The sequence below is a fragment of the Lepisma saccharinum genome (assembly GCF_977018435.1).
Source record: "Lepisma saccharinum chromosome 12 unlocalized genomic scaffold, izLepSacc3.1 SUPER_12_unloc_1, whole genome shotgun sequence".
In the NCBI taxonomy this organism is placed as follows: Eukaryota; Metazoa; Arthropoda; class Insecta; order Zygentoma; family Lepismatidae; genus Lepisma; species Lepisma saccharinum.
Window position 1 is genome coordinate 9,204,248 of NW_028142891.1, and position 16,918 is coordinate 9,221,165.

Consider the following 16,918-nt stretch of genomic DNA (forward strand, 5'->3'; position numbering starts at 1 on the left):
TCCCAATCTAGTAAAGTGGATTGGTTGAAATCTCCAAGGCGTATTTTGCATTTTTTTTCAAATATGAAAACGTTAAAACTGAACTGTCTCGGATTTTGAGTTTTGTATTCGCCCCGAGAAAATTCTATATAAAATAACATACCTGGAAATTATATTCACGTTAAGTTGAATTTTTGATTTTTGTAATCACCCCGAGAAATTCTATATAAAATAACATACCTGGAAATTATATTCACGTTAAGTTGAATTTTGATTTTTGTAATCACCCCAAGAAATTCTATATAAAATAACATACCTGAAAATTATATTCACGTTAAGTTGAATTTTGATTTTTGTAATCACCCCAAGAAATTCTATATAAATAACATACCTGAAAATTCTATTCACAGTAGATTGAATTTTTTGAGTTTGGTATTCACCCCAAGAAAATTCTATATAAATAACATACTTGAAAATTGTATTCACAGTACATTGAATTTTTGAGTTTTTTTGTATTTGCCCCAAGAAATTCTATATAAATAACATACCTGAAAATTGTATCGCTATATACTAGACTTTTTGATTTCTGTGATTTTGGAGAAAGCAATGGCATCCACCACCAGTTTCAATCGTAAAAATGATAAAACTGAATGTGTTACTTGTGGGAAGCTAATCTCAAGGAACAATTTATCGGTACACAGGGCAAGATGTAGTGAAACAGGTTCGAGAATTAATCGTTCGTTACCTTCTAAGTCTTGTGCTCGATGCGGAAAGATGATCAGCATTGCACATTTAAGTAAACACCTTAAAATTTGCAAACCATCGACCGGACAAGCATCGAAAAGGAAAATCGATAATGCAGATACGGAAGCTTCCACTTCCAAGCAAATTAAATTATCTAATGAACCCAAACCAATTAGATCTGCATTCAACGACCAACTCCAGGATTTTTCAATTAAGTCAGAACCAGGCCGTGACATCCTTAGTTTCTTGGATGAAACAAAAACATATGTACTAAATATTTTAAAAGATAAACTTGAAAACAACTCTATAAAAGTATATGTTGTTCTGTTTTCTGAATACGAGAAAGTTGATGGCACAAAGAATATTTTTTATCATCGTACAAAAAAACAGACACTTTATTTTGCTGACGTCGAAAATTTAGACAACTTCTATTATATAGTTACCAATGAGCTGGTTAAGAAACACGACGATTTCGAGGCTAAAGGGTCGGGATGGTCTCTGTGTGGAAGTCCTCACACGTTAACTGTTTACGTGAACCGATTCTCGCCTCTTCGCCAGCTACGTTCCTCTTCCACCGAACATTCAACACAAGAGGGATGTGTTAAATATACAGAACAGCGATAACAAGTGTTTTCTTTGGTGTGTGTTGGCGGAACTTCACCCGATTCATTGGTCAAATCATCCAGAACGGGTTTATCATTACAAACAATACGAGTCCGAGTTTGAAAGTGTAATGTCTGGCATCGAATACCCGGTGACATTATCGGATATAACAAAGTTCGAAAATCGTGCAGGAAAACGCATCGCTATTAATGTATATTCCTTCACGTCAGATAAATATCTCGTGCATCCCGTCAGGATAAGCGATATCGACGATGACGATGCTTGTGTAATAAATCTCCTTCTCATTTCCAACGAGGATGTCTATCATTACACGCTAATTCGTTCAATGTCTCGATTACTAGGAAGCCAAACAACCAAGCATGAACATTGCATCGAAGTTTGCCCGAGATGCCTAACCACGTTCGACGATCGAAAACAACTCGATTATCAAAATTACACCGGACGTCAAATTGCTATCGATAAACTTGTCGAACATAAAATTTATTACGGCAACAACAGACCGGCTAGAATCTTGATGCCCGAAACGAACGAAGTCGAAGAATTCAAAATGCGCAAGGCATTGTTAGAACATCCCGCAATCATCGTCGCAGATTTTGAGTCTTTCCTGAAACCACTCTCCTACTGCGAACCGGATCCTGAAATTTCCTCCACAACGCCGTACCAGCTTCATCAATCTAATAGTTTCGGCTATGTTGTTGTGCGACGTGATAAAGTAAATGAAGCATATATATACCGCGGACCAAATGTAATCGAACACTTCCTGGAAAAAATGGTGGAGGAGGTTGAGGTAATTGGTAGCGTACTGCTTACATCAAAACCGATGGCACCTTTAACTGAAAATGAACTTCAAAATTACAATTCCACTGAGGTGTGTCCGGTATGTGATCAAAGTTTCACTGTTGAGAACAAAAAAATATTCCACCACGATCATTTCAGCGGAAACTACATAGGTGGAATTTGTAACACGTGCAATCTTAAAATCCAGAAACCTAAATTCATCCCCATATTCTTTCACAACGGAAGCGGATATGATTTTCACCACCTGGTGAGACATCTTGGCTACGATCCGAAACGTATAGGTGTCTTGGCCGAGAATGAAGAACGCTACATTAGTCTCAGCAAGCAAGTGTCGATTCCGGGAACGAAACATACAATCGAGATGCGCTTCCTGGATTCGTATAGATTTCTCTCTGCAAGTCTGGATGCTTTAGCGAACGAACTCACCGACGATCAATTCAAAATAACTAGAGCTAGTTTTCCCAACATAGACATAGAACTCGTTAGACGTAAAGGGGTTTATCCTTACGAATATGTTAGTGATGGTTCTAAATTTAACGACGACGCTCTTCCACTTCCAAGAGAATTTTACAGCAGACTCAGAGAGAAAGGAATCACGGACGAAGAATACCAACACGCGCAACTCATGTGGGAGAAATTAGAATGTAGGACACTCGGAGACTACCACGACGCATACTTAAAATTAGACGTGACGATACTCGCGGATGTTTTTCAAGCGTTCAGGAAAACGGCAACGAATATTTATAAATTAGATCCAGCGTATTTCTACAGTCTACCGGGATTAGCGTGGTCGGGAATGTTATTCCAGACAAAGGTCAAGCTGGAACTAATATCGGACGTTGACATGTTGGTATTTATCGAAAGAGGGATACGAGGTGGAATGGTGCAATGCGTACAGAGACATGCAAAAGCTAATAACGTACACATGAAAGAAGATTACGATTCAAATCGAGCATCGAATTACATCTTCTACGCCGACGTTATTAATCTCTACGGACATGCCATGGTTCAGAAACTTCCTTACGGGGGATTCGAATGGTTAGATCCCACTTCGATAGACATTATTCATTTCGACGATAGCGAGTGTGGTTTCTTCGCAGAGGTAGATCTCCAATTCTCCGACCACCTGCACGACACGTTTTCGGATTTGCCTCCGACTCCCGAAATCAAATGTCCACCCGACTCGGTTCAAGACAAGCTTTTGTTAACATTGGACCCTAAACAGAGATACGTCGTCCACTACAAGAATCTCCGGTTTTTGATTGGGAAGGGTGTTCAGATAGTAAATGTTAGAAGAATACTAAAGTTTAAACATTCCACGTGGTTAAGACCTTACATAGAAACTAACACACAACATAGAACAGCTGCCACTTCCGATTTAGACAAGGACTTCTTTAAATTAATGAACAATGCGGTGTACGGAAAGACCATAGAGAATGTTAGAAAGCACGTAGACGTGAAATTAATTTCCGATAAGAATAAATGTCGGAAGTGGATAGCCGATCCTAGATTCAAGTCGAGAAAAATTTACAACGAGAATTTGGCACTTTTCAATCTAGATATAAAATTGATGAAATTCAGAAAACCAATTTACGTTGGCGCAACGGTTCTCGACTTGTCGAAACTTTACATGTTCGAATTTCATTATGACGTGATGAAACCTTTCTACAATGATAAGATGTCTCTTTTGTACCCGGACACCGACAGCTTTATTTACAGCATACAAACACATAACCTATACGAAGACATAAAAAATCCTTCCATGCTTGAGTATTTCACCCAACAGATTTGGAATTCCATCTCGTAACAAAAAAGTCCTAGGTAAACTGAAAGATGAATGTAACGGTGATATTATTGTCGAGTTCGCGGGTTTGCGTTCGAAGATGTATGCCATGAGAACAGAGAGTAGCGTCACGAAGAAAGCAAAAGGTGTGGGCAAAAATACGGTGGAGAACAAACTCACCTTCCACGATTACATCGATTGCCTTTACTCACAATCGACGATACTAAGTATAGAACAAAGAATCCAGAGCGTCGACCATATCATCACCACAAACAAAGTTAGAAAAATTGCGCTGGATCCCGATGACGATAAGAGGTGAGTCCTCGAGTGTGGTATTCACACATTGCCTTGGGGACATCGTCGTTTAGAAATAAATAAGAATTGCGCACAGTGCAAATAATTAGCACTCACCACCACACACAACAATTTTCACTAACTCAAAAAAAAAGCATTTTGCTACTCAGTAAAAAAAAACATTTAGACTGTCATTACAAAATAAAACTTTGACCGTATCCTTAAATAACCAGCATGCCTATGAACTTGTTCGGTTTCAAAAAACAGATCATCATGGAAACTGCACCGTCCATACCAGATCATGAAGTCTTACCTTCCGTGTTACCTAAACTCAACGGTCTGTTGATCATTCATCTCAACAGCATTTGGACGAAATTGGATGAGGACGTCGGCAAAACTTTTTACAACTTCAAAAACAATTTACATTTTTACGAAATTCCGATCGGTGGGAAACTTCAAATCACCGTGAATCCGGAAAACGTAGGCGAAATCAAAACTTCTACCAGCAAGAACGTTTTTCGAATCAAGCACGACAAGATGCTTTCTAATATTACGTACGATGTTTCCGCAAGAGATTATCTTTACGTTCAACTCCTCGGAGATTACGACAAACTCGTTCCTCTCTTCGTAGAATTACGAATCGTCTATCCTATTATAAATAACCGTTAATAAAATGCCTAACGACATTTTCGGCCACACCAAGCGTGTAGACCACCGTTTTCGACGTGAGTGCCGGCGATAAGCTGATCATTAAAAACACGAGCGAGGTACCACCCTCTTTGAATCCCATCACGCTCGTGCTTCTCTTCAAACGTAATCTTCAAAATGTCTAGGCAAGCCATCGTCGAAGAATTGCATAAACCTGCACGCCGCAACTACGAACGTTTAGCTGTGGCAACCAAGGGAATCGATGACCTCTGGCAAAGTGACCTCGTGGAGATGAGCAGCGGCAATTTAAAAAATGTACATAAATTGAACAAGGGCAACAAGTACCTCCTCACCGTCATATACACATTTTCGAAATTCGCATGGGCTCTACCTTTGAAAGCTAAAACGGGAACATGCGTCACGGAAGCATTCAAATTAATTTTTCGCGAAAGCAACAGACGACCTCGGTTTCTGCACACGGACAACGGTAAAGAATTTTACAACGCAGTATTCCAAAAGTTTATTCAAAAACATGACATTCGACATTATTCGACCTTCAGTCACATCAAAGCCAGCATCGTGGAAAGATTTAATCGAACCTTGAAAACACACATGTGGAAACGATTCACGCTTCGGGGAAATTACAAATGGGTCGACATCCTGCCGGAACTCGTCGACACCTATAATGATACGGTACACAGAACGATAGGCATGAAGCCAGCTGACGTTACGAAATCTGACGAGCAGCGTTTAATTTCTACAGTTTACTGTCCAAAGTACACTCCGACTACCAAGAAATCAAAATTCAAAATTGGAGACCAGGTGAGAATCAGCAAATTCAAACGCACCTTCGAGAAGGGATTCACAAAAAATTGGAGCACGGAATTTTTTACGGTGGTTCGAGATTTACCCGGAAACCGACACACGTATATAATAAAAGGTAGTAGCGGCGAGATTTTGAAAGGAAGATTTTACGAAGAGGAACTCTAAAACAAAACACCCCGACACGTACCTCATCGAGAAAGTTTTGCGTAGGAAAGGTGACAAACTGTTTGTCAAATGGCTGGGACTTCCGGAAAAGAGTTGGATCGACGCGAACGAAGTGATCTTGTGAGTTCGTGGAACTTGGTGAAGCGTCTACCAGATTCGGAACGTCAAACGAAAAAAAAGAACGTCGAGTTGCTTCCCGAAAGCATCCGCTGTCTAATCGTAGGTCCTTCAGGGTGTGGGAAAACGACACTGCTCGTGGACAATTTTCTCCTCGCACCGAATTGGTTAGATTGGAAGAACAGGAACCTGTACGTGTTCTCGAAAAGTTTGGAGCAATCCAAATACCAGCAACTGATGAAACTGTACGATGGTCTGGACATTGCAACGTTCGCTTCGGAAATAAAACCACTCGACGATTGTCGTGAAAATTCAGTCGTTGTGTTCGACGATGTCATCCTGGAAAATCAAAATGAAATTCGCAACTTTTTCACGCAAGGTCGTCACAAAGGAATGGATTGCTTTTACCTTACTCAAACGTTTTCCAAAATTCCAAAACAGTTACTACGCGACAACGCTAATTTCATATGTTTGTTTCGTCAAGATCACACCAACCTCAAGCACGCGTACGATGACTACGTAGGCGGAGACATGAACTACAATCAATTTTCGGAACGCTGCTCTTCTTGCTGGAACAGTGACGATTTCAGATTCGCGACGATCTACATGACGAGGAAACCCAACGACGGAAAATACAGAAACAAAATCAACGACTTTCTAAACGTTGCAACGTTGCGAGAAACGACGTGTATAAATAACGTTATGACGAAACGAAAAATCGAAGACGAAAATCTTAAGCTTCGCGATTACCTCGTGAAACGCTTCAAAGGTTGGAAATTAGAGAATCGCGGATTCTACGAAGAGAAGAAACGTCAAGATCAACCTGTGATCGACGCCATCGGCGATCTAGGTAAAGAAATTAAAGGCGTCACGGAACAAAATAAAAATTTGATCAACGAACTCGTACCACTTGCAGCTAAAAGTTACACCGTACCCACGCCCATTTCGAGCATTCCTTCGACGCCGTTCGAACTGAAGGACGTACCGGCACGACGTCAAGCCATAAGCAGCACGTCTTCAAGCCATAAGCAGCACGTCTTCGGATAAGATCGAGTTGGGACCTTTGGCACGAGACTACCTGAGCACGGGGAAGTTCGACAAGGATGAAGTGTTCGGATTGTATCCGAGCATGGAAACCAACGAAGGTGTGGTGTGGAAGAATGGGAAATCGAAAGTCACCTTCGAAGGCAACGACATTAAAGTTAATTTAGGCGATAAGAATAGTTGGACCAGGTATCCGGGTACGGTGGGACTGTGGGAACTCGTTGCCAAAAAGCAGCCGAAAGATTACACCGACGAAGATTACCAGAGTTACAGGGAAATTCTGATCATGACGGATGCCATGTACCAGAACAACGATGCCTCGCAGAATAGGGTGAAATCGAGCAGCGGCGAGAAGTACAGGAATCTCATCAAACCGATTTGGAACGAGGTGAAGAGTGGAAGCGGCGTCAAACGCTACAACACGTTACCCAAAGAATTCGTTTGGGTGGACGACGTGAGGAAGCTCGTGGACCGATTGTTGGTGATAGCCGGCGAAGAGAATGCAGGCAACCGTAATTTCTACAACGAGAAAGTTGGCATCGTGGACATGATCAGCACGAAACTTTCCAACTTCATCGTGAACGACGACAAGGGCATAGGTTACCTGATCAAAATCATCAACACGCTGCCTCCGAGATTCTGGAACGTGGCCGAGGGAAAAGGACTCGTGAACGACATCATCAACAAGTTACCTTTCGAGATGCATCTACCTGGCTACCAGTACTGCGGAGCGGGTACCAAACTCGAGAAAAGATTGGAGAGAGGAGACAAGGGTGTGAATCCGTTGGACGCGGCATGCAAAGATCACGACATCGCTTACAACACCACTCGCACCGATCTGGATGCACGTCACGAAGCAGACAAGAAATTGGAACATGCCGCTTTCGAAAGATTCGTCAGCAGAGACGCATCGTTGGGTGAACGGGTTGGCGCATTAGGTACGACCATCGCCATGAACACGAAACAAAAATTTGGGTGTGGTATATAAATAACATACAGTAAATAGAAATAAATAATAACAACATGTCTGGTATAACCGATTTACCGCACGAACTGCTATGTAAAATATTCAAACACGCACTAAACGGAGATTGTGAGGATATAGGGAAACTTGTAATCATAGCAAACACAACACCGGCATTTCGTATCCCATGTGAAATGGATGTCAAGGACCATCGTCGGGAGATCAGTGGCATGAGGTGCGGTGATCTCGACACTCTTCTTTCGGCCGCAGGGGAAAAATTAAACGATATGTTGAACGAACGTCTCGAGGCGAGGCAGGGGAGAAGACGATACACGGATGATTGGTGCAAGTCTAAACAGACCGAAGATATCATCACGCACATGATCGCGTTGTCCCAAGCACGAGCTTTCTTCCCCTAACGCACACAAAAAAATCTTCGATACAAATCGTGAAAAAAATATACATGTCAAAAAATGAGACAAAAAAAATGTACATGTAAAAAAAAAAATTTGCCATGGACATCGTCAGAAAAAAGTTGCCTTATCGTAAAAAATTTTATCGTAAAGAAAAGTTGACGTCGCATCGTCAGAAAAAAATTTGTCTCGACAAAAAAAGTTGACGTGGCATCGCCAGAAAAAAAGTTGCCTTATCGTAAAAAATTTTTATCGTCAAGAAAATTTGTCGTCAAAAAAAAGTTGACGTGGAAAAATTATCATCGTCAGAAAAAAGTTACCTTGCCTTATCGTAAAAAATTTATATCGTCAAAAAAAATTTGTCAATAAAAAGGTGACGTGGAAAAATTATCGTCAGAAAAAAGTTGCCTTGCCTTATCGTAAAAATTTTTTATCGTCAAAAAAAAGTTGACGTGGAAAAATTATCATCGTCAGAAAAAAAAGTTGCCTTATCGTAAAAAAAATTTTATCGTCAAAAAAAATTGTCGTCAAAAAGTTGTCAAAAAATGTGCAACAAAAAAAAGTTCGTCAAAAAAATGTACCTGTCCAAAAAAAATGACAAAAAAATGTGTCAAAAAAATGTACGTTCAAAAAATATACGCCACAAAAAAAACGTACGTGTCAAAAAAATATACGAGACAAAAAAAATGTACGTGTCAAAAAAATTTACATGTCAAAAAAAATATACGTGTCAAAAAAATGTACAAGACAAAAAAAAATTACATGCCAAAAAAAATGTACAAGTAAAAAAAACGATATATAAATAACACACATCGTGAAAAAAAATCTACGAGATCAAAAAAAAGATCTTCGGTATATATAAATAACACACATTGTGAAAAATTAAAATTCTGTAACACACCCTGAAATTTCTCTTCGATATGACGACTGAAAAAATGAGTGACCTCCAAGCATTAAAACAACTGCTAAATTTTTCAGTCGAGTATATAAAAATTCAGGAATTGGAAGACGATAACTTCCGGTTCAATTGTTTCTACCCAGTATGGTCCCAAGGTGCGTCTGTTGCTCGACGGACAATACAGTCTATTTTTACGAGATCGATACGCTAACATGTTATCCGACGAGAAGCTATCTATTTTAATCGAGAACAAAACTTCAATCGTGTACAAGGGGACAAAGGAACTTCTTGGTAAGAAAACGAAGCACGTAATAGAATTTGTGTAACGGGGCTGCGCGAAGTATATCCTTGAAAAAAAAAATTACACGAAACAAAAAAAATCTCGGAACATATATATATATATAAATAACATTCCTTGAAAAAAAAATTACACGAGAGAGGGAAACAAAAAAAATCTCAGAACATTTATATATATAAATAACATACCGTGAAAAAATAACATATAGAGCATCAACATGAAGCCCAAGGGTGTCGTGTACCAGATACCATATTCGAATCTGAAAACGCTGGGTGCCCTCGATGGGGTACTCACCAAGAAACAACGCGAGAAGAAACGTTCTTGCTTGACGAAAGGACGCGGTATGAAATTACTTCTCAGTACACCTCAATTGAAAAGATTGCAGCGTTCGCGGAAACAGCAAAAGATCGGAGGTTTCATATTCAGCATCCCGGCCATCCTGGCAGCATTGGGGGCCGTTGGAAGTTTGGCTGGGGGTAGCGCCGCCATCGCGAAAACCGTCATCGACTCGAAGAAGAACAAGGCGGAATTGGAAGAACAGAAACGTCACAATCTGGCCATGGAGAAGAAGGGGGAAGGGGGTGGGCGTAATGAAAAAGTTTAAAAAAAGAAACAGCACTCACCAACCGAGATATTGAATCTCTGATCAAACCATTACAAATCAAAAACTTCAGAGGAGTTTTCATGTCCGACTCGTTACCTTCAACCGTTAAAAGAAGAGAATGCGGAGTAGTCAACTTGGACAGTCAAGAAAATTCAGGCACGCATTGGATATGTTACCACAAAATTGATAAAGCATTCGTTTTCGATTCTTTCGGAGGTGTTCCAACTACAAATTTAGCTCGTTATCTGAAAACGAACAATCCTATATACTACAACGACGAACGCATTCAAAATTTCGGAGACGTGAACTGCGGTCATCTCTGCCTCTCCATGCTCGCGTTTCTCTCTAAAATAAATAAGCCACAGGTGGAAGATTTCCAGAAAGCATTGTGGAACCTGAAACAGCATCACGATGGGCGTGTTCCATCTCACGAGCGAATCTTCGATCTTGAAACTCAAGCTGCACGACGACATCGTCTATCCTAAATCCGTAGCTCTGCGTGCATTCTACAGCATGTACCTCATACCTAACGTCACGCAGCACAACAACAAAATTAGCGTCGGAAGCGAACATATCGTCGTCACGCCAGGTCAATACAATCTTTCTACTTTGCAAGCTCAATTACCCAAAGGCACGTACCTTTCTCAAAATTCGGTCACGCACAGAGTGGAAATCGTATCCGCGTCGGAGACCGTGGACCTTGGCACCATAGGAGATCTTTTAGGTTTCGAGAACAACACAAAACTCGAAGCTGGCATCAAGCACACGGGAGCAAACATTCCTAAATTCTTGGACATCGAAACTTTGAACGTTGACTGCAACGTAGCGGAAGGCATGATCACGAAATCCTCGGACGGATTGTTGGGAAGTCACAAGCAGACGGGAATCTTCGCCACGTTCAAACCAAGTTCCGAGTTCATGGAACCGATCATCTACACACCCTCTTCGCCGATATATTTTCCAGTATGTCACAACCGCATAGACGACATAGAGTTGGTGGTGACGAACGAGAAAGGAGACGTGGTGGATTTCGCAGGTGCAACAACCACGGCCGTCCTGGAGATCAACGTATAATAAATAACACACATAGTGAAAAAAAATGGAGCAAATCGAAAGTTACGAATTGCAATCTTTCCCTCCCAACCGTCGCACGTTCGCCAATTTGAACGAAGCGAACCGGGAGATCGAATACGACGTGGACGTAGGCGGCGGCTTCGTTAATCCTCACAGAGCGGACCTCTACCTTCAATTCGAAGTTGTGAAGAAGGAAAGCGGAGAAGCCTTTCCGCCCAATGCCAATTTGAAACTCGTGGACAACTTCGTGCCTCACCTGTTCTCGCAGGTGGAGGTGAGGATACACAACACCGTCATCGACAGAATAGATTATCCAGGCATCACGTCGACGGCAGTGGGAACATTGAAATTATCCAAAACGGACGCGGCATACTATCAGGCGGGAGGATTCGAAGCGGGGACGAAAATATCGACGAGAAGTCACACGGTGCTCTTTCCCATGCGTCTGCTGCCGGGATACTTCTCGGACTACAAGGAGATCATGTGGAAGGGAGGACTGAGGATCACATTTCGAAGAGCGGCCAACGACAACGACGCACTGATGCGATACAGTAACTTGAACGCGGATGGCACGCCGCTGCCCAACACTTTACCCGAAGCAGCGAAATGCGTCATCCGGAGCATGGAGTTAAGAATGCCGATCGTGGAATACGAAACGAACTACGCCCTCAAGTACAAAGCGGAGATCTTGAAAAGTCCACAGGTGGCGATTCACTTTCACGGTTACCAGTGCGTGCAAAAATTAGCGTCGGGAAGTCACATGGAATTCGACGTCACGACGCAATTCAACAACATACAGTTCGACATGCCAGATTTCGTCGTAGTGCTCTTTGAGACCGGGCGCGATAACAACCAGGAAAAAGATTCCAGCAAGTTCGACGACTGCAAGATCACAAACGTTTATCTCAAGAATGGCAGGAACGAAGTGTTCCCGCGCGAGAATTACAACCTCGACATGACCAAAGATGATTACCTCAAACTTTACGAAGCTTACACCGCTTACAAGCGCGTGACCGAGGGAAACGTGGACATGTACTACACACCCAGCGAATTCAAAGCACGCAGACCCATGTTCGTCATCAACACGACGAAGCGGAAGCAGGTGGTGGTCAACGATCCAACCAACATCAAGGTCGTGTGCGAGTTCAACAGTCCGTTGCCCGAGGATACCGTGTGAAGCGTCATACTGGTCGCAGAGAAGTCCTTCGCGTACGACGTGAAGAACGAGAGGGTGACGGAACAGTTTTAAAAAATTCGTAAAAAAAATAGCCACATACTAAAAAAAAAATCAACACCCAACACATTTTAGGTTATATAAAATTTGTGAAAACCTTAAAATACTGAAATATTAAAACAAACAGAGTCCCTTGTAGGTTAGTTCGGTGCGTAAATAAAAAAAATGATAGGTTAAGTTATATCACTTAGGATCGTAAAAAAATTAAAAAATCGTTAGAAAAAAAGATAGGTTAAGTTATATCACGTAAGATCGTGATATACCTACCAAGTGTGAGTGGGGAAAAAAGTGGTGCAGTGAAAATTTGTACTAAAACATCGCTGAACGCTAAAACATCGACAAAAAATTGTCAAAATATGTCAAAAACTGATATTCAATTGATAAAAAAAAGGGATACCTACCAAGTGTGGCTTAGAAACGGCCAATTTACACTACTAGTTTCTTAGATATGAAACGAGAAGACAAAAGTTTATGAAGAGAGAAGTAACATGCATTTCCTGTATTAAGCCTACCTTTTATTTCCTCTTTAATATAATTTTCATTTGTTAATATTACTCCTAAGTATTTGAATTTGGAAACTGGTTCAAACGAGTTGTTATCAATAATTAGATTTTGATTATTACCTAACACTTGGTTTCGGCCTGTAAGCATATATTTAGTTTTCTCTTTGTTAACTTCCAAAAATATCTCTTTAGCAGTTTTGAAAAATATTTTAGCATTATTCTTAATTGTATTCACATCATCCCCCAGTAAGTCTACATCATCTGCATATGCTAACAACTGAGTCACACCATTTAATTTTAGTCCTTCTTTAGTTTCTTTTACCTTCCTTACAGCATATTCTAAGGCAAAATTAAAGAGCAATGGAGATAATGCATCTCCTTGTTTTAACCCATCATGAATTGTAAATTTGTCAGACATATTAATACCCACACGAATATTACTTTCTGTTTCACTGGTGCATATTTTTATCATACTAACAAGCTTCTTAGGTATTCCAAACTCTACTAATATATTATATAATTTATCTCTTTTGACCGAATCATATGCTTTTTTGAAATCAATGAATAGCTGATGGACATTTTGATTATATTCCCACTTTTTTTCAAGTGTCTGTCTGATGTGAAAAATTTGATCTGTAGTTGATCTGTTACGTTTAAATCCACATTGATAATCACCTATAATTTCATTAGCATATGAGGTTAGTCTTGTTAAAATAATGTTAGATAATATTTTATATGTTGTTGAGAGTAGAGAAATTCCACGGTAATTATTGCAGTTCATTTTATCACCTTTTTTAAACACAGGAACAATTATGGATTCTTTCCACTGTTGAGGGATTTCTTCTTTATTCCATATTAAACAAATTAATTTATGAATTTGACATATTAATGAATTTCCACCATATTTAATTAACTCAGCTGGTATTAAATCAATGCCAGGTGCTTTGTTATTCTTTAGCTTTTTAATAGCATCTTTAACTTCAGTCAAGTTAGGTTCTGGAACTAAAGGTTCTGCTGTGTGGACTTCATTTACTTCTGATTTATCTCCTACATGAACATTTAAAAGGTCATTAAAGTAGTTCTTCCATCTATTTAGAATACCGCTTGGGTCAGCTAGAAAATCACCGTCTTTATCTTTTATCAAGTTTACTTTAGGTTGCCACCCCTTTCTAAACTCATGTACACCTTTATATAAATCTCTGATATTTTTATTTTTGCTGTTTGTTTCAATTTCGTTAATTTTGTTTTTCAAGTAATCTCTTTTTTTACTTCTAAACGTGCGGTTAACTTCTCGCTTTATTCTATTATAATTGTTTAGATTTGTATCATCAGAGTTATTTAACCACCTAAGTCTAGCCTGATTTCTTATTTCTATTAGATTATGACATTCATTATCAAACCATGGCTTACTTTTTCTCGGTTTATGGTATCCTATACTTTCTTTAGCTGCTGATTCTATTGCATTACGTATGTGCTCCCAATTCTTATTTACGTCTGTTTCATTTATATTTTCATCATCATTTAAATCCTGCAAAACATCAAATCTATTTGACAGTTTAATTTGGTATTTTTTCTTAATTCTTTCATCAGTAAACTTTCCTGTATCAAATTTTATAAATTTTAGATTTTGTTGCTTATGATTTATCACTGAGAGTCTTTCTCTTAATTTAGCAATTACTAAATAATGGTCACTGGCACAGTCAGCACCTCTATGTGTACGAACGTCAATTATACTAGTATGCCTTCTCTTATCAATGAGAATATGATCTATCTGATTATGAGTTTTACCATCTGGAGAAGACCAGGTATATTTATGGATATCTTTATGTTTAAATGTGGTACTTTTCACAATTAAATTGTTTGAGGTTGCAAAAGTAATCAATCTTATACCATTATCATTACTTAATTCATGAAGACTTTCTTTACCAATCGTGGGTTTAAATGTCTCTTCTTTGCCAATCTGTGCATTACAGTCACCTAACAGAATTTTCATATCATACTGAGAAAATTTTTCAAAGACCTGTTCTAACTCTGTATAAAAATCATCTTTAGTATTATCATCTTTATCTTCCGTTGGTGCATGTATGTTTATTAAAATAATTTTACACCACCTACCCTGTAAAACTGCATATGATATCCTATCATTAATAAATTCTACTGTTTTCAGAGCCGAGATAATTCTATTATTTATGAAAAAGCCTGTTCCAAAATTATGATTTTCAGTACCACCATAGAAAAAAGTATAATTTTTAGTTTTACAATTCCCTTCTCCTGGCCACCTAACTTCCTGAACAGCTACTACATCTAATTTATACTTAACTATCTCATTAACTGTACACTGAAATGCCCCAGGCCGGTAAAGGCTCAGAACATTCCAGGTGCCTAATTTAATAACCTTATTCCTAACGTAGATCTTATCCTTAGTCCAGGAACCTCCCAAAGTAGTCCCCACCCGGAGATCCGAACGGGGGACTATTTTACCTCCGGAATATTTTACCTTGGGAACATCCATGGCCTTATATTGCTGTTTCTTGACATTTTTTTTATATAGTGCAGAGTTGTCAGCTCTACGCCTAACCCCCAATATGAATGGAGGAACTACTACACAAGACAAACACAAACACATTAGACAGCACAATTACTACACAAGACGAACACAAACACATTAGACAGCACAACTACTACACAAGACACACACAAACACACCACAACTACTACACAATATAAACACAAACACACCACAACTACTACACAATATAAACATAAACATAAACAAACTACACACCACAACTACTACGCAAGACAAAACAAACATACTAGACAGCACAACTACGACACAAACATACTAGACAGCACAACTACAACACAAGACACATACATACACATCACCGATACTACACAAGACAAACGGAAATACATTAGACAGCATAACTACTACATAAGATAAACACAAACACACTAGACAGCACAACTACTACACAAGACAATCCCAACCACACTAGACAGCACACCTACTACACAAGACAAACCCACATACAAGCACACCACAACTACTACATAAGACAAACACAACCACACTAGACACCACAGCTACTACACAAGACAAACTCATACACTACACAGCACAACTATTGCACAAGACACACAAACATACAACAACCACTACACAAGGAAAAAACAAACGCACAACTACCTACTACACAAGATTATGAAAAAACAAAAAAAACCGTATGAATGAAAGAATGAAAAAAGGAAAAAAAACACATCTAAAGCCGAGTTCATTGAACCACCCCGCCGCCCCTCCCTCCAATGCGGCCCTGCTCCGTCAACCGTCGCTGGCCTCTGTCCTTCCTTTTGTTCTCGACCCAACATAATATTAATGCAAATACTTATAAACAAGGAATCCAATACCAAACGCTTCAAACCGTACAGCTAAATATAAATTAAATCTTCCAATCTTATTCACAGCATACAAGTCGATTAAGGATTTCATACCGAAACTTATTAGATTTTCAACGTCTCCGTGCTTTACGACAGACTATTTTAAATTAGCAAGAATACTTCCTGTTCACTTTCCTCCATATCCAGATAAAGATACACGAACTTCAATGCCAAGTATGTTGAATAACATATTCATGGAATATGTACACTCTGTAGTGCATGAAGATTTTTACATAGTATATACAGACGCATCATAGTCCGCAACTGGTAACACTAGAGCTGCAATATATTGCAATAATCTAATGGAATACAAAATCTACCCATTACCAGCAGAATTTTCAATATTCACGGCGGAAGCGTTTGCTATTCGTCAAGCATTGTTGTATATACAGGAGAAAAACCTCAAGAGGGTAGTGATCGCCACTGATTCAGCGTCAGTCTTACACTCCCTGGGATCGATAACAGCTG